We start from the raw sequence: 24,912 nt of genomic DNA, 5'->3' as shown, positions 1-24,912 counted from the left end.
AATGAGATGACGGATAGGAGGAATAACTTACTTAAGTGGGCTGTCTGTGGATAATAAGAACCAGACGAGTCCTGCACTTTCCCTTTCATTAAATGTATTTTAAGTGTGTTATACATGTCAGAGCAGGCGATTACATATCTTGGAGCTCCTGAGCTGTCTTCTCATGTAGGTTCCTATAGGTCATTGGTAGGGACGGCCTGCTGCTGTGGACCCCCCTCCCCCCGCCTCTCTGTTTGTCCATATCCTTCTTCCTGCTTCTCCTTCTATCCCGTATTTCAAATCCAGCGCAATTTTGGCAGATGGCTGTTCATCATGAGTCTGGCTCTGCTCGAGGTTTCTGCCTCTTAAAAGGAGGTTTTTTCTTGCCACTGTAACTTTGCTAAATGTTTCTTAGAGCTCATGATGAATTAACGTTGGGTCTTTATAATATAGAAATGAGTAAGGTCTTTTACCTGCTCTTTTGTAAAGCGTCTTGAGTTAACACTTGTTAGGAATTGGCGCTATACAAATAAAGATTGATTGATTGCTTATTGCACTTTCAAAAGAAAAGTCACCAAAACTTCATGTAGCTGAAGAGGCTGAAATTATTTAAAAATAAATTTTGGTCAACAAAGTGAAGGAAAAATACAAAAACCTGCTTTGTTTTTACTTTATCGCTCAAACTTTTAGACTTCTCTGTCCTGTAATCTTTGAACCTTAACGCTCCTCCTGAAGAATATAACTTTAAAAATAGTTCATGAAAGAATGTTTTTAAATCTAAAAAGTGTTTCCCCTATAACCAAACTAAATGCAGTAGTAGAACTCTACTCTGAGCCACAGAATGTTAAGCAGCATTAAATGTGTTTTCAGCAGCATGATGGTGTACGTGGGAGTAATGTTATGTTTAAACTTTCTACATCGGTGCAGTGGTGAGGACTGTCTCCTCACAGCAGGAAGGTTTCTGGTTCAAACATCTGGACTCTTTCCGTGAGGACTTTACGTATTTGTTGGTTACTTCACTTCCTCCCACAGGTCATGACACTCTGAAGTTCTTTATCATTTTGAAAACTGTTGATCTTGAATTTCCTCTCTGGGGATCAATAAAGTTTTATTTTATCTTATTAATGTTAGATTAGATGAGATCTTTATTGCACAGATACAGGACATTACGGGTATATTTGATTTTTTTTGGGGCATTTCTCCCAGAGTCAGCACTACAAAAAAAGTCAAAATAATTTCCCTTAGTCGTAATAACCTGCTGTGTGTTCCCGGTGATGAATCAACATGTCAGCCTGTGGCTCATTTATACATTTGTTGGACATTTTGAACAACAATGAACAATCAAATAAGATAGATCGAGCTGCAGAGTTTATTTGTTTGTCCTGGTTTTTGGTCTTTTCATGGGAACTTAATTTATTCCTCAAACTCTCCACTTCCTTCTGCCAGTGATAAATGATGTGTTTGGTACTTTCTGATGAATAACTAGAGAGCAGGGGATGGATATCGCAGCTGAACAGACAAAGGGCAAGGAGGGAAACAGGAACAATATAAAAATGTAGAAACTTCAACAATAGATAAAGTCAATACTGTGGAGTAGTGTCAAAACATTAGAAGATCTTTGGAAAGTGTTGAAAGAAGACCTATGCTGCATTCATGTGCTGCTCGGGTGGTCCAAGTTTCCGAGATGAGAAGTCGTTCTTCTGACTTTAGTGTGTTCAAGTGATTTCAGTTCAGAAAGTCAGCATGTTGTAACGACAGCACAAACAGTGTTGATACCTGGAAGAAGATCAGTGAAACGGTTAAAAGTGATATGTGAGCAAAACATTGATGTGCAATACTTGAATTAATAAAAAGTATGTGAACATTAAGAAAACATATTTTGCCCCTATGTGATGACGATTCTGACGCCAAGTCGGAAAGTCGGGCACCTAATTCTTTTCAGTGTTTCCGAGTTGTTGTTCCGACTTTAGCAGGTGTTAATGTGCATTTTAAAACTCGGAAACTTGTTTTTCCGATGTGTCCGACACCACATGAATGCAGCAAAAGCAAAGGACGAAGCAAAATAAAAGCATGAAAAAGCATGCCTGAAAGAACACGGCATACAATAGTGAAAAATATTGATTGACAAAGTAATAAACGCACATGTAGATGTAATAAAGTTAATAATAAAGTCGATATGAACCAAAGAATGTCGGTAAACAAAGACTCAAACAAAGACTTGAAGCCGTCCCTACACTGATTGTGAAGGTGTTCTGAGGTGAGGCTGTACAGTTTCAGTTACTGTGTCTTTGTTCTGCTGTAACCTCGACCTGATGAATAAATGCCACAAAGTTCAGCTGCGGTCGGAGAACATTCAGTCACACGAGCACAGAAAGTCAAACCTCCTCCATGAGCAAACAACATTTTCTTTGTGCGCTGTACTGTAAAGTCCTCTCTAATGAGGACATAATGGAGGCAGCGTGATGTGTTGACTCTCCCATCAAACAAGACAAACCTCTGTTTACTTAAAGACTTAAAGTGATCAATATGCAAAGAATGCCACATGCAAACATCAGGCTTTGATGCTTCAGAAGTGTTTGCTCAGTGTTTGAGGTGATTAAGGGGTCCTGAGGTGGTGAGATGCTGCCCCCCTGTGGCTGAGGGTGGAACCTCCAACCAGATTTTAAACCAGCGTTTCCCCTAAAATGAGTGGAGCTCACCAACACATATCATTTTGTTAATTTATTTAATCTCATATTTATATGTCTGTATAAACAAACTGATCGTCCCAGTTTTTACACTTTTTTTTTTTTTTAATGAAATTATGTTCAAATGTAACATTCAGCTCAACAAAGAAAAGATAAGAAACACTTTGAGGCATCATATTTGTAAGATATGCACGCAGATGTTTGTAGTTTCTGCTCATCTTCTCCTATTTACAACATGTCTTGTGTTTGAGAGAATTGATGGTGAAGTTCTTTTTATGTAAATTCTAAACTGTATTGATACTAAACGTAAACTATTTTTTTAATGCCCTCTTGTGATGGTTTGTGCGGACTGTCGTGCTTTAATATGTTTACAAATGTAAATTTGTATATTCATGTTCAAATGTACCCCAGGAAGAATAGCTGTGCTCTACAGGGCAGTGGTTCCCAAAGTGTGTGTGTGTGGGGGGGGGGGGAGGTTCACGGACAACCAAGAGGGTGGGACACCTTCCAAAAAAAAAAAAAAAAACGAATACAAATAATTTACAATTGTATATTTTACCCAGTATTGTAAAAGTTATTATAAAAACATTATTATTATTTTGTTTTGTATGTGCATCTAAGGATTGTGCATCTCTTGTACACATTATGAAAATAATAAAAAAAGATGTATAGAGAAAAGATGTATATTTGCACACAACAGCAACACTGTAGGTAACATAATTTTATGTTTTTTTAGGCGGTTGTATTCTTGTGTTGCCAGTGTTGGAATAGGCTATTTCTGCATGTGCGTTGTATACCTTAACCACCTCCAGGTACACTGGGGGTCCCCAGTCTCTGGCACCCTTATTTTGGGGGTCATGAGCTAAAAAGGTTTGAACTCCCCTGCTCTAGGTACAGCCAATAGGGATCCTATAACAAATCAACAAATCAATTATTTCAGCTCTGTTATCTGCACATTCAATAACAATGAATTGTAACACTCTCTGTATCACAGGACACTGAACATGTACTCATCTGTACTCATCAGAACATTTGTACTGTCCTCGTGTCTGTGTGATTGTTTGAGTACATGAGGATAATGTATTATTCTCCACATCCCTGCCTTCACATCTGTTGTTAATGGAGCCCTCTAAGCTTCCCTGATGCTACTTTGTTAATCAAATGTTCTCAGAAAAGTCATCTCTCTAACCTCAGCTGGAGTTGAATAGAGCTTCAACAGAATATTAACGCTGATCTTTTAGTCATTCTGTTTCTGAGCACAGAGGGAGGAGAGGTTAAATGAGCGCCCGCAGCAGGTCTCGACCTGATATTTCCTCCAGGAAGAGAAAAAAAATGGCAACATGAATCAGCCTGAACTTCTGTTTGAATCTAGATGTGGAATAATGTTTTCATGGGCTGGCTAATGAAAAAAAGACATTAGAAGGATTTTATTTCATGCACATAAATTGTTACAACCGCAGCTATTAGCAGAAGTGACCTGAGCTCTTTGTCAATTAAGGTTATAATTCAAACTCTTTATTCATCATCATGAACGACTAACAAAAGTATTAAATCCTTATCTTTAAGAAGCTGGACTTTGCTTTATTTGACATTTATTTGCATGTGGCCTATGGTGTTTCTATAGGCCAGCATAGAACTCATTAGTGAGGACAGAGGACTTGGCATTCAAGCGGACATGTCCGCCAAAGGAGATTATCCTCAGCAGAAAGAAAACCACCACTTGTTTCCGCCCGGTCTCGAACCGGGGACCTTTCGCGTGTGAGGCGAACGTGATAACCACTACACTACGGAAACTGACGAAAGGCTTCTTGAGGTCATTTGTCAAAGTTAACTCTCTGTACCTCGAAGGAGGAAAAATTAAGGAAACGGGCCAAGGAGAGAAATTCATACATGGTAGATAAAAGAAAATGAGAAATTGGCATTGTGACAGTGAATATGTTAGTCCCTCTCAGCTGTACTTATCATCAAACCCCACACCATGGTTGACACAGTGCTCCAAACATTGTGAGGTTGCCTGAGTATCGATTCCCAGACGGGGAGAAATATTCTTTCTACCAACAGTCCCATTACTTGCCACCTAAGGAAGGTGCTTCACGCTAGCCCTACTCTCTAGCTGAGGTGAGGTGAGGAAAAGTTAACTCTCTGTACCTCGAAGGAGGAAAAATTAAGGAAACGGGCCAAGGAGAGAAATTCATACATGGTAGATAAAAGAAAATGAGAAATTGTCATTGTGACAGTGAATTTTTTAGTCCCTCTCAGCTGTACTTATCATCAAACCCCACACCATGGTTGACACAGTGCTCCAAACATTGTGAGGTTGCCTGAGTATTGGACTGGGCACAGTCTGATTGTTATACTCCTAGCAAGCTCAGAGCGACAGACAATATTTCTGGACCTTGACACGAGCTTTGAAGGACATCCTGGCTATGACTACCGATTCTGTGTGCTGGTCATCTATAACAGTGTGACTAGCTACTCGAGACACCAGCATGGAGTTGGGGTGAAGCGATTACATTTACCACTTGATTGCTCCCTGGCACTTTGATGGACTTCCTGCATATAAGCCAGGTCCCCTAAAATGCCATTGGTAATTGCTATTGGGCTACAAAAGGTGACCTGAAGGCCTGTGAAAAGGGAGATGCGTGAGGACTTAGCATTCAAGCGGACATGTCCGCCAAAGGAGATTATCCTCAGCAGAGAGACAACCACCACTTGTTTCCGCCCGGTCTCGAACCGGGGACCTTTCGCGTGTGAGGCGAACGTGATAACCACTACACTACGGAAACTGACGAAAGGCTTTTTGAGGTCATTCGTCACGCGGAAGACCGGGGTCCGATTCCCAGACGGGGAGAAATATTCTTTCTACCAGCAGTCCCATTACTTGCCACCTAAGGAAGGTGCTTCACGCTAGCCCTACTCTCTAGCTGAGGTGAGGTGAGGAAAAGTTAACTCTCTGTACCTCGAAGGAGGAAAAATTAAGGAAACGGGCCAAGGAGAGAAATTCCTACATGGTAGATAAAAGAAAATGAGAAATTGGCATTGTGACAGTGAATATGTTAGTCCCTCTCAGCTGTACTTATCATCAAACCCCACACCATGGTTGACACAGTGCTCCAAACATTGTGAGGTTGCCTGAGTATCGATTCCCAGACGGGGAGAAATATTCTTTCTACCAACAGTCCCATTACTTGCCACCTAAGGAAGGTGCTTCACGCTAGCCCTACTCTCTAGCTGAGGTGAGGTGAGGAAAAGTTAACTCTCTGTACTTCGAAGGAGGAAAAATTAAGGAAACGGGCCAAGGAGAGAAATTCATACATGGTAGATAAAAGAAAATGAGAAATTGGCATTGTGACAGTGAATATGTTAGTCCCTCTCAGCTGTACTTATCATCAAACCCCACACTATGGTTGACACAGTGCTCCAAACATTGTGAGGTTGCCTGAGTATTGGACTGGGCACAGTCTGATTGTTATACTCCTAGCAAGCTCAGAGCGACAGAAAATATTTCTGGACCTTGACACGAGCTTTGAAGGACATCCTGGCTATGACTACCGATTCTGTGTGCTGGTCATCTATAACAGTGTGACTAGCTACTCGAAACACCAGCATGGAGTTGGGGTGAAGCGATTACATTTACCACTTGATTGCTCCCTGCCGCAATAAGCAGATATGTTCTGAGAGATTAACACAAAGCTATGTAGTCGTCAGATGAGAGCATAGGTTCCAGGTTTGCCTCCGGGAGATGCCCAGCGCCTCTTTTGCTCTCAACTTTGATGGACTTCCTGCATATCAGCCAGGTCCCCTAAAATGCCATTGGTAATTGCTATTGGGCTACAAAAGGTGGCCTGAAGGCCCGTGAAAAGGGAGATGCGTGAGGACTCAGCATTCAAGCGGACATGTCCGCCAAAGGAGATTATCCTCAGCAGAAAGAGAACCACCACTTGTTTCCGCCCGGTCTCGAACCGGGGACCTTTCGCGTGTGAGGCGAACGTGATAACCACTACACTACGGAAACTGACAAAAGGCTTTTCGTGGTCATTCGTCAGGTAGTCAACCCGACCCGAAGTTGGACAGGCTTTCCTCAGGTTCAGACCATCAGCCCGTTCACAACCCAAAAGTAACACCACAGAAGTCCTCGTGAGTATAGTGGACAGTATCTACCCCTGTCACGCGGAAGACCGGGGTTCGATTCCCCGACAGGGAGAAATATTCTTTCTACCAGCAGTCCCATTACTTGCCACCTAAGGAAGGTGCTTCACGCTAGCCCTACTCTCTAGCTGAGGTGAGGAAAAGTTAACTCTCTGTACCTCGAAGGAGGAAAAATTAAGGAAACGGGCCAAGGAGAGAAATTCCTACATGGTAGATAAAAGAAAATGAGAAATTGGCATTGTGACAGTGAATTTTTTAGTCCCTCTCAGCTGTACTTATCATCAAACCCCACACCATGGTTGACACAGTGCTCCAAACATTGTGAGGTTGCCTGAGTATTGGACTGGGCACAGTCTGATTGTTATACTCCTAGCAAGCTCAGAGCGACAGACAATATTTCTGGACCTTGACACAAGCGTTGAAGGACATCCTGGCTATGACTACCGATTCTGTGTGCTGGTCATCTATAACAGTGTGACTAGCTACTCGAGACACCAGCATGGAGTTGGGGTGAAGCGATTACATTTACCACTTGATTGCTCCCTGGCACTTTGATGGACTTCCTGCATATAAGCCAGGTCCCCTAAAATGCCATTGGTAATTGCTATTGGGCTACAAAAGGTGACCTGAAGGCCTGTGAAAAGGGAGATGCGTGAGGACTCAGCATTCAAGCGGACATGTCCGCCAAAGGAGATTATCCTCAGCAGAAAGAGAACCACCACTTGTTTCCGCCCGATCTCGAACCGGGGACCTTTCGCGTGTGAGGCGAACGTGATAACCACTACACTACGGAAACTGACAAAAGGCTTTTCGTGGTCATTCGTCAGGTAGTCAACCCGACCCGAAGTTGGACAGGCTTTCCTCAGGTTCAGACCATCAGCCCGTTCACAACCCAAAAGTAACACCACAGAAGTCCTCGTGAGTATAGTGGACAGTATCTCCGCCTGTCACGCCGAAGACCGGGGTTCGATTCCCCGACAGGGAGAAATATTCTTTCTACCAGCAGTCCCATTACTTGCCACCTAAGGAAGGTTCTTCACGCTAGCCCTACTCTCTAGCTGAGGTGAGGTGAGGAACAGTTAACTCTCTGTACCTCGAAGGAGGAAAAATTAAGGAAACGGGCCAAGGAGAGAAATTCATACATGGTAGATAAAAGAAAATGAGAAATTGGCATTGTGACAGTGAATTTTTTAGTCCCTCTCAGCTGTACTTATCATCAAACCCCACACCATGGTTGACACAGTGCTCCAAACATTGTGAGGTTGCCTGAGTATTGGACTGGGCACAGTCTGATTGTTATACTCCTAGCAAGCTCAGAGCGACAGACAATATTTCTGGACCTTGACACGAGCTTTGAAGGACATCCTGGCTATGACTACCGATTCTGTGTGCTGGTCATCTATAACAGTGTGACTAGCTACTCGAGACACCAGCATGGAGTTGGGGTGAAGCGATTACATTTACCACTTGATTGCTCCCTGGCACTTTCATGGACTTCCTGCATATAAGCCAGGTCCCCTAAAATGCCATTGGTAATTGCTATTGGGCTACAAAAGGTGACCTGAAGGCCTGTGAAAAGGGAGATGCGGTACCTGCGTGAGGACTTAGCATTCAAGCGGACATGTCCGCCAAAGGAGATTATCCTCAGCAGAAAGACAACCACCACTTGTTTCCGCCCGGTCTCGAACCGGGGACCTTTCGCGTGTTAGGCGAACGTGATAACCACTACACTACGGAAACTGACAAAAGGCTTTTCGTGGTCATTCGTCAGGTAGTCGACCCGACCCGAAGTTGGACAGGCTTTCCTCAGGTTCAGACCATCAGCCCGTTCACAACCCAAAAGTCACACAACAGAAGTCCTCGTTAGTATAGTGGACAGTATCTCCGCCTGTCACGCGGAAGACCGGGGTTCGATTCCCCGACGGGGAGAAATATTCTTTCTACCAGCAGTCCCATTACTTGCCACCTAAGTAATTAAACTACATAGCTAGCCCTACTCTCTAGCTGAGGTGAGGAAAAGTTAACTCTCTGTACCTCGAAGGAGGAAAAATTAAGGAAATCGGCCAAGGAGAGAAATTCATACACGGTAGATAAAAGAAAATGAGAAATTGTCAGTGTGACAGTGAATTTTTTAGTCCCTCTCAGCTGTACTTATCATCAAACCCCACACCATGGTTGACACAGTGCTCCAAACATTGTGAGGTTGCCTGAGTATCGATTCCCAGACGGGGAGAAATATTCTTTCTACCAACAGTCCCATTACTTGCCACCTAAGGAAGGTGCTTCACGCTAGCCCTACTCTCTAGCTGAGGTGAGGTGAGGAAAAGTTAACTCTCTGTACCTCGAAGGAGGAAAAATTAAGGAAATGGGCCAAGGAGAGAAATTCATACATGGTAGATAAAATAAAATGAGAAATTGGCATTGTGACAGTGAATATTTTAGTCCCTCTCAGCTGTACTTTTCATCAAACCCCACACCATGGTTGACACAGTGCTCCAAACATTGTGAGGTTGCCTGAGTATCGATTCCCAGACGGGGAGAAATATTCTTTCTACCAGCAGTCCCATTACTTGCCACCTAAGGAAGGTGCTTCACGCTAGTCCTACTCTCTAGCTGAGGTGAGGTGAGGAAAAGTTAACTCTCTGTACCTCGAAGGAGGAAAAATTAAGGAAACGGGCCAAGGAGAGAAATTCATACATGGTAGATAAAAGAAAATGAGAAATTGTCATTGTGACAGTGAATTTTTTAGTCCCTCTCAGCTGTACTTATCATCAAACCCCACACCATGGTTGACACAGTGCTCCAAACACTGTGAGGTTGCCTGAGTATTGGACTGGGCACAGTCTGATTGTTATACTCCTAGCAAGCTCAGAGCGACAGACAATATTTCTGGACCTTGACACGAGCTTTGAAGGACATCCTGGCTATGACTACCGATTCTGTGTGCTGGTCATCTATAACAGTGTGACTAGCTACTCGAGACACCAGCATGGAGTTGGGGTGAAGCGATTACATTTACCACTTGATTGCTCCCTGGCACTTTCATGGACTTCCTGCATATAAGCCAGGTCCCCTAAAATGCCATTGGTAATTGCTATTGGGCTACAAAAGGTGACCTGAAGGCCTGTGAAAAGGGAGATGCGGTACCTGCGTGAGGACTTAGCATTCAAGCGGACATGTCCGCCAAAGGAGATTATCCTCAGCAGAAAGACAACCACCACTTGTTTCCGCCCGGTCTCTAACCGGGGACCTTTCGCGTGTTAGGCGAACGTGATAACCACTACACTACGGAAACTGACAAAAGGATTTTTGTGGTCATTCGTCAGGTAGTGGACCCGACCCGAAGTTGGACAGGCTTTCCTCAGGTTCAGACCATCAGCCCGTTCACAACCCAAAAGTCACACCACAGAAGTCCTCGTTAGTATAGTGGACAGTATCTCCGCCTGTCACGCGGAAGACCGGGGTTCGATTCCCCGACGGGGAGAAATATTCTTTCTACCAGCAGTCCCATTACTTGCCACCTAAGTAATTAAACTACATAGCTAGCCCTACTCTCTAGCTGAGGTGAGGAAAAGTTAACTCTCTGTACCTTGAAGGAGGACAAATTAAGGAAACGGGCCAAGGAGAGAAATTCATACATGGTAGATAAAAGAAAATGAGAAATTGGCATTGTGACAGTGAATTTTTTAGTCCCTCTCAGCTGTACTCATCATCAAACCTCACACCATGGTTGACACAGTGCTCCAAACATTGTGAGGTTGCCTGAGTATCGATTCCCAGACGGGGAGAAATATTCTTTCTACCAACAGTCCCATTACTTGCCACCTAAGGAAGGTGCTTCACGCTAGCCCTACTCTCTAGCTGAGGTGAGGTGAGGAAAAGTTAACTCTCTGTACCTCGAAGGAGGAAAAATTAAGGAAACGGGCCAAGGAGAGGAATTCATACATGGTAGATAAAAGAAAATGAGAAATTGTCATTGTGACAGTGAATTTTTTAGTCCCTCTCAGCTGTACTTATCATCAAACCCCACACCATGGTTGACACAGTGCTCCAAACATTGTGAGGTTGCCTGAGTATTGGACTGGGCACAGTCTGATTGTTATACTCCTAGCAAGCTCAGAGCGACAGACAATATTTCTGGACCTCAACACGAGCTTTGAAGGACATCCTGGCTATGACTACCGATTCTGTGTGCTGGTCATCTATAACAGTGTGACTAGCTACTCGAGACACCAGCATGGAGTTGGGGTGAAGCGATTACATTTACCACTTGATTGCTCCCTGCCGCAATAAACAGATATGTTCTGAGAGATTAACACAAAGCTATGTAGTCGTCAGATGAGAGCATAGGTTCCAGGTTTGCCTCCGGGAGATGCCCAGCGCCTCTTTTGCTCTCAACTTTGATGGACTTCCTGCATATAAGCCAGGTCCCCTAAAATGCCATTGGTAATTGCTATTGGGCTACAAAAGGTGACCTGAAGGCCTGTGAAAAGGGAGATGCGTGAGGACTTAGCATTCAAGCGGACATGTCCGCCAAAGGAGATTATCCTCAGCAGAAAGACAACCACCACTTGTTTCCGCCCGGTCTCGAACCGGGGACCTTTCGCGTGTGAGGCGAACGTGATAACCACTACACTACGGAAACTGACGAAAGGCTTCTTGAGGTCATTCGTCACGCGGAAGACCGGGGTTCGATTCCCCGACGGGGAGAAATAGTCTTTCTACCAGCAGTCCCATTACTTGCCACCAAAGGAAGGTGCTTCACACTAGCCCTACACTCTAGCTGAGAAATTGTCATTGTGACAGTGAATTTTTTAGTCCCTCTCAGCTGTACTTATCATCAAACCCCACACCATGGTTGACACAGTGCTCCAAACATTGTGAGGTTGCCTGAGTATTGGACTGGGCACAGTCTGATTGTTATACTCCTAGCAAGCTCAGAGCGACAGACAATATTTCTGGACCTTGACACGAGCTTTGAAGGACATCCTGGCTATGACTACCGATTCTGTGTGCTGGTCATCTATAACAGTGTGACTAGCTACTCGAGACACCAGCATGGAGTTGGGGTGAAGCGATTACATTTACCACTTGATTGCTCCCTGGCACTTTCATGGACTTCCTGCATATAAGCCAGGTCCCCTAAAATGCCATTGGTAATTGCTATTGGGCTGCAAAAGGTGACCTGAAGGCCTGTGAAAAGGGAGATGCGGTACCTGCGTGAGGACTTAGCATTCAAGCGGACATGTCCGCCAAAGGAGATTATCCTCAGCAGAAAGACAACCACCACTTGTTTCCGCCCGGTCTCGAACCGGGGACCTTTCGCGTGTTAGGCGAACGTGATAACCACTACACTACGGAAACTGACAAAAGGCTTTTCGTGGTCATTCGTCAGGTAGTCGACCCGACCCGAAGTTGGACAGGCTTTCCTCAGGTTCAGACCATCAGCCCGTTCACAACCCAAAAGTCACACCACAGAAGTCCTCGTTAGTATAGTGGACAGTATCTCCGCCTGTCACGTGGAAGACCGGGGTTCGATTCCCCGACGGGGAGAAATATTCTTTCTACCAGCAGTCCCATTACTTGCCACCTAAGTAATTAAACTACATAGCTAGCCCTACTCTCTAGCTGAGGTGAGGAAAAGTTAACTCTCTGTACCTCGAAGGAGGACAAATTAAGGAAACGGGCCAAGGAGAGAAATTCATACATGGTAGATAAAAGAAAATGAGAAATTGGCATTGTGACAGTGAATTTTTTAGTCCCTCTCAGCTGTACTCATCATCAAACCTCACACCATGGTTGACACAGTGCTCCAAACATTGTGAGGTTGCCTGAGTATCGATTCCCAGACGGGGAGAAATATTCTTTCTACCAACAGTCCCATTACTTGCCACCTAAGGAAGGTGCTTCACGCTAGCCCTACTCTCTAGCTGAGGTGAGGTGAGGAAAAGTTAACTCTCTGTACCTCGAAGGAGGAAAAATTAAGGAAACGGGCCAAGGAGAGAAATTCATACATGGTAGATAAAAGAAAATGAGAAATTGTCATTGTGACAGTGAATTTTTTAGTCCCTCTCAGCTGTACTTATCATCAAACCCCACACCATGGTTGACACAGTGCTCCAAACATTGTGAGGTTGCCTGAGTATTGGACTGGGCACAGTCTGATTGTTATACTCCTAGCAAGCTCAGAGCGACAGACAATATTTCTGGACCTCGACACGAGCTTTGAAGGACATCCTGGCTATGACTACCGATTCTGTGTGCTGGTCATCTATAACAGTGTGACTAGCTACTCGAGACACCAGCATGGAGTTGGGGTGAAGCGATTACATTTACCACTTGATTGCTCCCTGCCGCAATAAACAGATATGTTCTGAGAGATTAACACAAAGCTATGTAGTCGTCAGATGAGAGCATAGGTTCCAGGTTTGCCTCCGGGAGATGCCCAGCGCCTCTTTTGCTCTCAACTTTGATGGACTTCCTGCATATAAGCCAGGTCCCCTAAAATGCCATTGGTAATTGCTATTGGGCTACAAAAGGTGACCTGAAGGCCTGTGAAAAGGGAGATGCGGTCCCTGCGTGAGGACTTAGCATTCAAGCGGACATGTCCGCCAAAGGAGATTATCCTCAGCAGAAAGAGAACCACCACTTGTTTTCGCCCGGTCTCAAACCGGGGACCTTTCGCGTGTGAGGCAAACGTGATAACCACTACACTACGGAAACTGACGGAAGGCTTCTTGAGGTCATTCGTCACGCGGAAGACCGGGGTTCGATTCCCCGACGGGGAGAAATATTCTTTCTACCAGCAGTCCCATTACTTGCCACCTAAGTAATTAAACTACATAGCTAGCCCTACTCTCTAGCTGAGGTGAGGAAAAGTTAACTCTCTGTACCTCGAAGGAGGAAAAATTAAGGAAATCGGCCAAGGAGAGAAATTCATACACGGTAGATAAAAGAAAATGAGAAATTGTCAGTGTGACAGTGAATTTTTTAGTCCCTCTCAGCTGTACTTATCATCAAACCCCACACCATGGTTGACACAGTGCTCCAAACATTGTGAGGTTGCCTGAGTATCGATTCCCAGACGGGGAGAAATATTCTTTCTACCAACAGTCCCATTACTTGCCACCTAAGGAAGGTGCTTCACGCTAGCCCTACTCTCTAGCTGAGGTGAGGTGAGGAAAAGTTAACTCTCTGTACCTCGAAGGAGGAAAAATTAAGGAAATGGGCCAAGGAGAGAAATTCATACATGGTAGATAAAATAAAATGAGAAATTGGCATTGTGACAGTGAATATTTTAGTCCCTCTCAGCTGTACTTTTCATCAAACCCCACACCATGGTTGACACAGTGCTCCAAACATTGTGAGGTTGCCTGAGTATCGATTCCCAGACGGGGAGAAATATTCTTTCTACCAGCAGTCCCATTACTTGCCACCTAAGGAAGGTGCTTCACGCTAGTCCTACTCTCTAGCTGAGGTGAGGTGAGGAAAAGTTAACTCTCTGTACCTCGAAGGAGGAAAAATTAAGGAAACGGGCCAAGGAGAGAAATTCATACATGGTAGATAAAAGAAAATGAGAAATTGTCATTGTGACAGTGAATTTTTTAGTCCCTCTCAGCTGTACTTATCATCAAACCCCACACCATGGTTGACACAGTGCTCCAAACATTGTGAGGTTGCCTGAGTATTGGACTGGGCACAGTCTGATTGTTATACTCCTAGCAAGCTCAGAGCGACAGACAATATTTCTGGACCTTGACACGAGCTTTGAAGGACATCCTGGCTATGACTACCGATTCTGTGTGCTGGTCATCTATAACAGTGTGACTAGCTACTCGAGACACCAGCATGGAGTTGGGGTGAAGCGATTACATTTACCACTTGATTGCTCCCTGGCACTTTCATGGACTTCCTGCATATAAGCCAGGTCCCCTAAAATGCCATTGGTAATTGCTATTGGGCTACAAAAGGTGACCTGAAGGCCTGTGAAAAGGGAGATGCGGTACCTGCGTGAGGACTTAGCATTCAAGCGGACATGTCCGCCAAAGGAGATTATCCTCAGCAGAAAGACAACCACCACTTGTTTCCGCCCGGTCTCTAACCGGGGACCTTTCGCGTGTTAGGCGAACGTGATAACCACTACACTACGGAAACTGACAAAAGGATTTTTGTGGTCATTCGTCAGGTAGTGGACCCGACCCGAAGTTGGACAGGCTTTCCTCAGGTTCAGACCATCAGCCCGTTCACAACCCAAAAGTCACACCACAGAAGTCCTCTTTAGTATAGTGGACAGTATCTCCGCCTGTCACGCGGAAGACCGGGGTTCGATTCCCCGACGGGGAGAAATATTCTTTCTACCAGCAGTCCCATTACTTGCCACCTAAGTAATTAAACTACATAGCTAGCCCTACTCTCTAGCTGAGGTGAGGAAAAGTTAACTCTCTGTACCTTGAAGGAGGACAAATTAAGGAAACGGGCCAAGGAGAGAAATTCATACATGGTAGATAAAAGAAAATGAGAAATTGGCATTGTGACAGTGAATTTTTTAGTCCCTCTCAGCTGTACTCATCATCAAACCTCACACCATGGTTGACACAGTGCTCCAAACATTGTGAGGTTGCCTGAGTATCGATTCCCAGACGGGGAGAAATATTCTTTCTACCAACAGTCCCATTACTTGCCACCTAAGGAAGGTGCTTCACGCTAGCCCTACTCTCTAGCTGAGGTGAGGTGAGGAAAAGTTAACTCTCTGTACCTCGAAGGAGGAAAAATTAAGGAAACGGGCCAAGGAGAGAAATTCATACATGGTAGATAAAAGAAAATGAGAAATTGTCATTGTGACAGTGAATTTTTTAGTCCCTCTCAGCTGTACTTATCATCAAACCCCACACCATGGTTGACACAGTGCTCCAAACATTGTGAGGTTGCCTGAGTATTGGACTGGGCACAGTCTGATTGTTATACTCCTAGCAAGCTCAGAGCGACAGACAATATTTCTGGACCTCAACACGAGCTTTGAAGGACATCCTGGCTATGACTACCGATTCTGTGTGCTGGTCATCTATAACAGTGTGACTAGCTACTCGAGACACCAGCATGGAGTTGGGGTGAAGCGATTACATTTACCACTTGATTGCTCCCTGCCGCAATAAACAGATATGTTCTGAGAGATTAACACAAAGCTATGTAGTCGTCAGATGAGAGCATAGGTTCCAGGTTTGCCTCCGGGAGATGCCCAGCGCCTCTTTTGCTCTCAACTTTGATGGACTTCCTGCATATAAGCCAGGTCCCCTAAAATGCCATTGGTAATTGCTATTGGGCTACAAAAGGTGACCTGAAGGCCTGTGAAAAGGGAGATGCGTGAGGACTTAGCATTCAAGCGGACATGTCCGCCAAAGGAGATTATCCTCAGCAGAAAGACAACCACCACTTGTTTCCGCCCGGTCTCGAACCGGGGACCTTTCGCGTGTGAGGCGAACGTGATAACCACTACACTACGGAAACTGACGAAAGGCTTCTTGAGGTCATTCGTCACGCGGAAGACCGGGGTTCGATTCCCCGACGGGGAGAAATAGTCTTTCTACCAGCAGTCCCATTACTTGCCACCAAAGGAAGGTGCTTCACACTAGCCCTACACTCTAGCTGAGAAATTGTCATTGTGACAGTGAATTTTTTAGTCCCTCTCAGCTGTACTTATCATCAAACCCCACACCATGGTTGACACAGTGCTCCAAACATTGTGAGGTTGCCTGAGTATTGGACTGGGCACAGTCTGATTGTTATACTCCTAGCAAGCTCAGAGCGACAGACAATATTTCTGGACCTTGACACGAGCTTTGAAGGACATCCTGGCTATGACTACCGATTCTGTGTGCTGGTCATCTATAACAGTGTGACTAGCTACTCGAGACACCAGCATGGAGTTGGGGTGAAGCGATTACATTTACCACTTGATTGCTCCCTGGCACTTTCATGGACTTCCTGCATATAAGCCAGGTCCCCTAAAATGCCATTGGTAATTGCTATTGGGCTGCAAAAGGTGACCTGAAGGCCTGTGAAAAGGGAGATGCGGTACCTGCGTGAGGACTTAGCATTCAAGCGGACATGTCCGCCAAAGGAGATTATCCTCAGCAGAAAGACAACCACCACTTGTTTCCGCCCGGTCTCGAACCGGGGACCTTTCGCGTGTTAGGCGAACGTGATAACCACTACACTACGGAAACTGACAAAAGGCTTTTCGTGGTCATTCGTCAGGTAGTCGACCCGACCCGAAGTTGGACAGGCTTTCCTCAGGTTCAGACCATCAGCCCGTTCACAACCCAAAAGTCACACCACAGAAGTCCTCGTGAGTATAGTGGACAGTATCTCCGCCTGTCGCGCCGAAGACTGGGGTTCGATTCCCCGACAGGGAGAAATATTCTTTCTACCAGCAGTCCCATTACTTGCCACCTAAGGAAGGTTCTTCACGCTAGCCCTACTCTCTAGCTGAGGTGAGGTGAGGAACAGTTAACTCTCTGTACCTCGAAGGAGGAAAAATTAAGGAAACGGGCCAAGGAGAGAAATTCATACATGGTAGATAAAAGAAAATGAGAAATTGGCATTGTGACAGTGAATTTTTTAGTCCCTCTCAGCTGTACTTATCATCAAACCCCACACCATGGTTGACACAGTGCTCCAAACATTGTGAGGTTGCCTGAGTATTGGACTGGGCACAGTCTGATTGTTATACTCCTAGCAAGCTCAGAGCGACAGACAATATTTCTGGACCTTGACACGAGCTTTGAAGGACATCCTGGCTATGACTACCGATTCTGTGTGCTGGTCATCTATAACAGTGTGACTAGCTACTCGAGACACCAGCATGGAGTTGGGGTGAAGCGATTACATTTACCACTTGATTGCTCCCTGGCACTTTGATGGACTTCCTGCATATAAGCCAGGTCCCCTAAAATGCCATTGGTAATTGCTATTGGGCTACAAAAGGTGACCTGAAGGCCTGTGAAAAGGGAGATGCGGTACCTGCGTGAGGACTTAGCATTCAAGCGGACATGTCCGCCAAAGGAGATTATCCTCAGCAGAAAGACAACCACCACTTGTTTCCGCCCGGTCTCGAACCTGGGACCTTTCGCGTGTTAGGCGAACGTGATAACCACTACACTACGGAAACTGACAAAAGGCTTTTCGTGGTCATTCGTCAGGTAGTCGACCCGACCCGAAGTTGGACAGGCTTTCCTCAGGTTCAGACCATCAGCCCGTTCACAACCCAAAAGTCACACCACAGAAGTCCTCGTTAGTATAGTGGACAGTATCTCCGCCTGTCACGCGGAAGACCGGGGTTCGATTCCCCGACGGGGAGAAATATTCTTTCTACCAGCAGTCCCATTACTTGCCACCTAAGTAATTAAACTACATAGCTAGCCCTACTCTCTAGCTGAGGTGAGGAAAAGTTAACTCTCTGTACCTCGAAGGAGGACAAATTAAGGAAACGGGCCAAGGAGACAAATTCATACATGGTAGATAAAAGAAAATGAGAAATTGGCATTGTGACAGTGAATTTTTTAGTCCCTCTCAGCTGTACTCATCATCAAACCTCACACCATGGTTGACACAGTGCTCCAAACATTGTGAGGTTGCCTGAGTATCGATTCCCAGACGGGGAGAAATATTCTTTCTACCAACAGTCCCATTACTTGCCACCTAAGGAAGGTGCTTCACGCTAGCCTTACTCTCTAGCTGAGGTGAGGTGAAGAAAAGTTAACTCTCTGTACCTCGAAGGAGGAAAAATTAAGGAAACGGGCCAAGGAGAGAAATTCATACATGGTAGATAAAAGAAAATGAGAAATTGTCATTGTGACAGTGAATTTTTTAGTCCCTCTCAGCTGTACTTATCATCAAACCCCACACCATGGTTGACACAGTGCTCCAAACATTGTGAGGTTGCCTGAGTATTGGACTGGGCACAGTCTGATTGTTATACTCCTAGCAAGCTCAGAGCGACAGACAATATTTCTGGACCTCGACACGAGCTTTGAAGGACATCCTGGCTATGACTACCGATTCTGTGTGCTGGTCATCTATAACAGTGTGACTAGCTACTCGAGACACCAGCATGGAGTTGGGGTGAAGCGATTACATTTACCACTTGATTGCTCCCTGGCACTTTCATGGACTTCCTGCATATAAGCCAGGTCCCCTAAAATGCCATTGGTAATTGCTATTGGGCTACAAAAGGTGACCTGAAGGCCTGTGAAAAGGGAGATGCGGTCCCTGCATGAGGACTTAGCATTCAAGCGGACATGTCCGCCAAAGGAGATTATCCTCAGCAGAGAGACAACCACCACTTGTTTCCGCCCGGTCTCGAACCGGGGACCTTTCGCGTGTGAGGCGAACGTGATAACCACTACACTACGGAAACTGACGAAAGGCTTCTTGAGGTCATTCGTCACGCGGAAGACCGGGGTTCGATTCCCCGACGGGGAGAAATAGTCTTTCTACCAGCAGTCCCATTACTTGCCACCAAAGGAAGGTGCTTCACACTAGCCCTACTCTCTAGCTGAGAAATTGTCATTGTGACAGTGAATTTTTTAGTCCCTCTCAGCTGTACTTATCATCAAACCCCACACCATGGTTGACACAGTGCTCCAAACATTGTGAGGTTGCCTGAGTATTGGATTGGGCACAGTCTGATTGTTATACTCCTAGCAAGCTCAGAGCGACAGACAATATTTCTGGACCTTGACACGAGCTTTGAAGGACATCCTGGCTATGACTACCGATTCTGTGTGCTGGTCATCTATAACAGTGTGACTAGCTACTCGAGACACCAGCATGGAGTTGGGGTGAAGCGATTACATTTACCACTTGATTGCTCCCTGGCACTTTGATGGACTTCCTGCATATAAGCCAGGTCCCCTAAAATGCCATTGGTAATTGCTATTGGGCTACAAAAGGTGACCTGAAGGCCTGTGAAAAGGGAGATGCGTGAGGACTTAGCATTCAAGCGGACATGTCCGCCAAAGGAGATTATCCTCAGCAGAAAGAAAACAACCACTTGTTTCCGCCCGGTCTCGAACCGGGGACCTTTCGCGTGTTAGGCGAACGTGATAACCACTACACTACGGAAACTGACAAAAGGCTTTTCGTGGTCATTCGTCAGGTAGTCGACCCGACCCGAAGTTGGACAGGCTTTCCTCAGGTTCAGACCATCAGCCCGTTCACAACCCAAAAGTAACACCACAGAAGTCCTCGTTAGTATAGTGGACAGTATCTCCGCCTGTCACGCGGAAGACCGGGTTTCGATTCCCCGACGGGGAGAATTATTCTTTCTACCAGCAGTCCCATTACTTGCCACCTAAGGAAGGTGCTTCACACTAGCCCTACTCTCTAGCTGAGGTGAGGTGAGGAAAAGTTAACTCTCTGTACCTCGAAGGAGGAAAAATTAAGGAAACAGGCCAAGGAGAGAAATTCCTACATGGTAGATAAAAGAAAATGAGAAATTGGCATTGTGACAGTGAATATGTTAGTCCCTCTCAGCTGTACTTATCATCAAACCCCACACCATGGTTGACACAGTGCTCCAAACATTGTGAGGTTGCCTGAGTATCGATTCCCAGACGGGGAGAAATATTCTTTCTACCAACAGTCCCATTACTTGCCACCTAAGGAAGGTGCTTCACGCTAGCCCTACTCTCTAGCTGAGGTGAGGTGAGGAAAAGTTAACTCTCTGTACCTCGAAGGAGGAAAAATTAAGGAAACGGGCCAAGGAGAGAAATTCATACATGGTAGATAAAAGAAAATGAGAAATTGGCATTGTGACAGTGAATATGTTAGTCCCTCTCAGCTGTACTTATCATCAAACCCCACACTATGGTTGACACAGTGCTCCAAACATTGTGAGGTTGCCTGAGTATCGATTCCCAGACGGGGAGAAATATTCTTTCTACCAACAGTCCCATTACTTGCCACCTAAGGAAGGTGCTTCACGCTAGCCCTACTCTCTAGCTTGCTAGGAGTATAACAATCAGACTGTGCCCAGTCCAATACTCAGGCAACCTCACAATGTTTGGAGCACTGTGTCAACCATGGTGTGGGGTTTGAAGGACATCCTGGCTATGACTACCGATTCTGTGTGCTGGTCATCTATAACAGTGTGACTAGCTACTCGAGACACCAGCATGGAGTTGGGGTGAAGCGATTACATTTACCACTTGATTGCTCCCTGGCACTTTCATGGACTTCCTGCATATAAGCCAGGTCCCCTAAAATGCCATTGGTAATTGCTATTGGGCTACAAAAGGTGACCTGAAGGCCTGTGAAAAGGGAGATGCGGTCCCTGCGTGAGGACTTAGCATTCAAGCGGACATGTCCGCCAAAGGAGATTATCCTCAGCAGAAAGAGAACAACCACTTGTTTCCGCCCGGTCTAGAACCGGGGACCTTTCGCGTGTTAGGCGAACGTGATAACCACTACACTACGGAAACTGACAAAAGGCTTTTCGTGAAAAATTAAGGAAATGGGCCAAGGAGAGAAATTCATACATGGTAGATAAAAGAAAATGAGAAATTGGCATTGTGACAGTGAATATTTTAGTCCCTCTCAGCTGTACTTATCATCAAACCCCACACCATGGTTGACACAGTACTCCAAACATTGTGAGGTTGCCTGAGTATCGATTCCCAGACGGGGAGAAATATTCTTTCTATCAGCAGTCCCATTACTTGCCACCTAAGGAAGGTGCTTCACGCTAGCCCTACTCTCTAGCTGAGGTGAGGAAAAGTTAACTCTCTGTACCTCGAAGGAGGAAAAATTAAGGAAACGGGCCAAGGAGAGAAATTCATACATGGTAGATAAAAGAAAATGAGAAATTGGCATTGTGACAGTGAATTTTTTAGTCCCTCTCAGCTGTACTTATCATCAAACCCCACACCATGGTTGACACAGTGCTCCAAACATTGTGAGGTTGCCTGAGTATCGATTCCCAGACGGGGAGAAATATTCTTTCTACCAACAGTCCCATTACTTGCATTACTCGATTCCCAGACGGGGACAAATATTCTTTCTACCAACAGTCCCATTACTTGCCACCTAAGGAAGGTGCTTCACGCTAGCCCTACTCTCTAGCTGAGAAATTGTCATTGTGACAGTGAATTTTTTAGTCCCTCTCAGCTGTACTTATCATCAAACCCCACACCATGGTTGACACAGTGCTCCAAACATTGTGAGGTTGCCTGAGTATTGGACTGGGCACAGTCTGATTGTTATACTCCTAGCAAGCTCAGAGCGACAGACAATATTTCTGGACCTCGACACGAGCTTTGAAGGACATCCTGGCTATGACTACCGTTTCTGTGTGCTGGTCATCTATAACAGTGTGACTAGCTACTCGAGACACCAGCTTGGAGTTGGGGTGGAGCGATTACATTTACCACTTGATTGATTCCTGCCGCAATAAGCAGATATGTTCTGAGAGATTAACACAAAGCTATGTAGTCGTCAGATGAGAGCATAGGTTCCAGGTTTGCCTCCGGGAGATGCCCAGCGCCTCTTTTGCTCTCAACTTTGATGGACTTCCTGCATATAAGCCAGGTCCCCTAAAATGCCATTGGTAATTGCTATTGGGCTACAAAAGGTGACCTGAAGGCCTGTGAAAAGGGAGATGCGTGAGGACTTAGCATTCAAGCGGACATGTCCGCCAAAGGAGATTATCCTCAGCAGAAAGACAACCACCACTTGTTTCTGCCCGGTCTCGAACCAGGGACCTTTCGCGTGTGAGGCGAACGTGATAACCACTACACTACGGAAACTGACAAAAGGCTTTTCGTGGTCATTCGTCAGGTAGTCGACCCGACCCGAAGTTGGACAGGCTTTCCTGAGGTTAAGACCATCAGCCCGTTCACAACCCAAAAGTGACCCCACAGAATTCCTCGTTAGTATAGTGGACAGTATCTCCGCCTGTCACGCGGAAGACCGGGGTTCGATTCCCCGACGGGGAGAAATATTCTTTCTACCAGCAGTCCCACTACTTGCCACCTAAGGAAGGTGCTTCACGCTAGCCCTACTCTCTAGCTGAGGTGAGGTGAGGAAAAGTTAACTCTCTGTACCTCGAAGGAGGAAAAATTAAGGAAATGGGCCAAGGAGAGAAATTCATACATGGTAGATAAAAGAAAATGAGAAATTGTCATTGTGACAGTGAATTTTTTAGTCCCTCTCAGCTGTACTTATCATCAAACCCCACACCATGGTTGACACAGTGCTCCAAACATTGTGAGGTTGCCTGAGTATCGATTCCCAGACGGGGAGAAATATTCTTTCTACCAACAGTCCCATTACTTGCATTACTCGATTCCCAGACGGGGACAAATATTCTTTCTACCAACAGTCCCATTACTTGCCACCTAAGGAAGGTGCTTCACGCTAGCCCTACTCTCTAGCTGAGAAATTGTCATTGTGACAGTGAATTTTTTAGTCCCTCTCAGCTGTACTTATCATCAAACCCCACACCATGGTTGACACAGTGCTCCAAACATTGTGAGGTTGCCTGAGTATTGGACTGGGCACAGTCTGATTGTTATACTCCTAGCAAGCTCAGAGCGACAGACAATATTTCTGGACCTCGACACGAGCTTTGAAGGACATCCTGGCTATGACTACCGTTTCTGTGTGCTGGTCATCTATAACAGTGTGACTAGCTACTCGAGACACCAGCATGGAGTTGGGGTGGAGCGATTACATTTACCACTTGATTGCTCCCTGCCGCAATAAGCAGATATGTTCTGAGAGATTAACACAAAGCTATGTAGTCGTCAGATGAGAGCATAGGTTCCAGGTTTGCCTCCGGGAGATGCCCAGCGCCTCTTTTGCTCTCAACTTTGATGGACTTCCTGCATATAAGCCAGGTCCCCTAAAATGCCATTGGTAATTGCTATTGGGCTACAAAAGGTGACCTGAAGGCCTGTGAAAAGGGAGATGCGTGAGGACTTAGCATTCAAGCGGACATGTCCGCCAAAGGAGATTATCCTCAGCAGAAAGAAAACAACCACTTGTTTCCGCCCGGTCTCGAACCGGGGACCTTTCGCGTGTTAGGCGAACGTGATAACCACTACACTACGGAAACTGACAAAAGGCTTTTCGTGGTCATTCGTCAGGTAGTCGACCCGACCCGAAGTTGGACAGGCTTTCCTCAGGTTCAGACCATCAGCCCGTTCACAACCCAAAAGTAACACCACAGAAGTCCTCGTTAGTATAGTAGACAGTATCTCCGCCTGTCACGCAGAAGACCGGGTTTCGATTCCCGACGGGGAAAATTATTCTTTCTACCAGCAGTCCCATTACTTGCCACCTAAGGAAGGTGCTTCACACTAGCCCTACTCTCTAGCTGAGGTGAGGTGAGGAAAAGTTAACTCTCTGTACCTCGAAGGAGGAAAAATTAAGGAAACGGGCCAAGGAGAGAAATTCCTACATGGTAGATAAAAGAAAATGAGAAATTGGCATTGTGACAGTGAATATGTTAGTCCCTCTCAGCTGTACTTATCATCAAACCCCACACCATGGTTGACACAGTGCTCCAAACATTGTGAGGTTGCCTGAGTATCGATTCCCCGACGGGGAGAAATATTCTTTCTACCAGCAGTCCCATTACTTGCCACCTAAGGAAGGTGCTTCACGCTAGCCCTACTCTCTAGCTGAGGTGAGGTGAGGAAAAGTTAACTCTCTGTACCTCGAAGGAGGAAAAATTAAGGAAACGGGCCAAGGAGAGAAATTCATACATGGTAGATAAAAGAAAATGAGAAATTGTCATTGTGACTGAATTTTTTAGTCCCTCTCAGCTGTACTTATCATCAAACCCCACACCATGGTTGACACAGTGCTCCAAACATTGTGAGGTTGCCTGAGTATTGGACTGGGCACAGTCTGATTGTTATACTCCTAGCAAGCTCAGAGCGACAGACAATATTTCTGGACCTTGACACGAGCTTTGAAGGACATCCTGGCTATGACTACCGATTCTGTGTGCTGGTCATCTATAACAGTGTGACTAGCTACTCGAGACACCAGCATGGAGTTGGGGTGAAGCGATTACATTTACCACTTGATTGCT

The 24,912-nt window shown here is 45.5% G+C and overlaps 23 non-coding genes across 23 annotated transcripts; 5 read left to right on the top strand and 18 right to left on the bottom strand.

Moving 5' to 3' along the window:
• Window positions 1-4,387: 4,387 nt before the first annotated feature.
• Window positions 4,388-4,460, bottom strand: trnav-cac (transfer RNA valine (anticodon CAC)). The gene has a single exon. It is a non-coding gene; the product is annotated as a tRNA-Val (tRNA).
• A 919-nt stretch (window positions 4,461-5,379) lies between these two features.
• Window positions 5,380-5,452, bottom strand: trnav-aac (transfer RNA valine (anticodon AAC)). The gene has a single exon. It is a non-coding gene; the product is annotated as a tRNA-Val (tRNA).
• Window positions 5,453-6,608: 1,156 nt separating this feature from the next.
• On the bottom strand, window positions 6,609-6,681 carry trnav-cac (transfer RNA valine (anticodon CAC)). Its single transcript has one exon. It is a non-coding gene; the product is annotated as a tRNA-Val (tRNA).
• Window positions 6,682-7,538: 857 nt separating this feature from the next.
• trnav-cac (transfer RNA valine (anticodon CAC)) lies at window positions 7,539-7,611 on the bottom strand. The gene has a single exon. It is a non-coding gene; the product is annotated as a tRNA-Val (tRNA).
• Window positions 7,612-8,482: 871 nt separating this feature from the next.
• On the bottom strand, window positions 8,483-8,555 carry trnav-aac (transfer RNA valine (anticodon AAC)). Its single transcript has one exon. It is a non-coding gene; the product is annotated as a tRNA-Val (tRNA).
• Window positions 8,556-8,672: 117 nt separating this feature from the next.
• On the top strand, window positions 8,673-8,744 carry trnad-guc (transfer RNA aspartic acid (anticodon GUC)). Its single transcript has one exon. It is a non-coding gene; the product is annotated as a tRNA-Asp (tRNA).
• A 1,293-nt stretch (window positions 8,745-10,037) lies between these two features.
• On the bottom strand, window positions 10,038-10,110 carry trnav-aac (transfer RNA valine (anticodon AAC)). Its single transcript has one exon. It is a non-coding gene; the product is annotated as a tRNA-Val (tRNA).
• A 117-nt stretch (window positions 10,111-10,227) lies between these two features.
• trnad-guc (transfer RNA aspartic acid (anticodon GUC)) lies at window positions 10,228-10,299 on the top strand. The gene has a single exon. It is a non-coding gene; the product is annotated as a tRNA-Asp (tRNA).
• Window positions 10,300-11,387: 1,088 nt separating this feature from the next.
• Window positions 11,388-11,460, bottom strand: trnav-cac (transfer RNA valine (anticodon CAC)). The gene has a single exon. It is a non-coding gene; the product is annotated as a tRNA-Val (tRNA).
• Window positions 11,461-12,106: 646 nt separating this feature from the next.
• On the bottom strand, window positions 12,107-12,179 carry trnav-aac (transfer RNA valine (anticodon AAC)). The gene has a single exon. It is a non-coding gene; the product is annotated as a tRNA-Val (tRNA).
• Window positions 12,180-12,296: 117 nt separating this feature from the next.
• trnad-guc (transfer RNA aspartic acid (anticodon GUC)) lies at window positions 12,297-12,368 on the top strand. The gene has a single exon. It is a non-coding gene; the product is annotated as a tRNA-Asp (tRNA).
• A 1,097-nt stretch (window positions 12,369-13,465) lies between these two features.
• On the bottom strand, window positions 13,466-13,538 carry trnav-cac (transfer RNA valine (anticodon CAC)). The gene has a single exon. It is a non-coding gene; the product is annotated as a tRNA-Val (tRNA).
• Window positions 13,539-14,896: 1,358 nt separating this feature from the next.
• trnav-aac (transfer RNA valine (anticodon AAC)) lies at window positions 14,897-14,969 on the bottom strand. The gene has a single exon. It is a non-coding gene; the product is annotated as a tRNA-Val (tRNA).
• Window positions 14,970-16,246: 1,277 nt separating this feature from the next.
• On the bottom strand, window positions 16,247-16,319 carry trnav-cac (transfer RNA valine (anticodon CAC)). The gene has a single exon. It is a non-coding gene; the product is annotated as a tRNA-Val (tRNA).
• A 646-nt stretch (window positions 16,320-16,965) lies between these two features.
• Window positions 16,966-17,038, bottom strand: trnav-aac (transfer RNA valine (anticodon AAC)). Its single transcript has one exon. It is a non-coding gene; the product is annotated as a tRNA-Val (tRNA).
• Window positions 17,039-17,909: 871 nt separating this feature from the next.
• trnav-aac (transfer RNA valine (anticodon AAC)) lies at window positions 17,910-17,982 on the bottom strand. Its single transcript has one exon. It is a non-coding gene; the product is annotated as a tRNA-Val (tRNA).
• Window positions 17,983-18,099: 117 nt separating this feature from the next.
• On the top strand, window positions 18,100-18,171 carry trnad-guc (transfer RNA aspartic acid (anticodon GUC)). The gene has a single exon. It is a non-coding gene; the product is annotated as a tRNA-Asp (tRNA).
• A 986-nt stretch (window positions 18,172-19,157) lies between these two features.
• On the bottom strand, window positions 19,158-19,230 carry trnav-cac (transfer RNA valine (anticodon CAC)). The gene has a single exon. It is a non-coding gene; the product is annotated as a tRNA-Val (tRNA).
• Window positions 19,231-19,867: 637 nt separating this feature from the next.
• Window positions 19,868-19,940, bottom strand: trnav-aac (transfer RNA valine (anticodon AAC)). The gene has a single exon. It is a non-coding gene; the product is annotated as a tRNA-Val (tRNA).
• Window positions 19,941-21,222: 1,282 nt separating this feature from the next.
• trnav-aac (transfer RNA valine (anticodon AAC)) lies at window positions 21,223-21,295 on the bottom strand. Its single transcript has one exon. It is a non-coding gene; the product is annotated as a tRNA-Val (tRNA).
• A 1,250-nt stretch (window positions 21,296-22,545) lies between these two features.
• trnav-cac (transfer RNA valine (anticodon CAC)) lies at window positions 22,546-22,618 on the bottom strand. The gene has a single exon. It is a non-coding gene; the product is annotated as a tRNA-Val (tRNA).
• Window positions 22,619-22,735: 117 nt separating this feature from the next.
• On the top strand, window positions 22,736-22,807 carry trnad-guc (transfer RNA aspartic acid (anticodon GUC)). Its single transcript has one exon. It is a non-coding gene; the product is annotated as a tRNA-Asp (tRNA).
• A 1,048-nt stretch (window positions 22,808-23,855) lies between these two features.
• On the bottom strand, window positions 23,856-23,928 carry trnav-aac (transfer RNA valine (anticodon AAC)). The gene has a single exon. It is a non-coding gene; the product is annotated as a tRNA-Val (tRNA).
• Window positions 23,929-24,912: the final 984 nt, after the last annotated feature.

This window comes from Labrus bergylta, chromosome 13, assembly GCF_963930695.1.
Source record: "Labrus bergylta chromosome 13, fLabBer1.1, whole genome shotgun sequence".
In the NCBI taxonomy this organism is placed as follows: Eukaryota; Metazoa; Chordata; class Actinopteri; order Labriformes; family Labridae; genus Labrus; species Labrus bergylta.
This window is presented reverse-complemented; position numbering and strand designations above follow the sequence as displayed.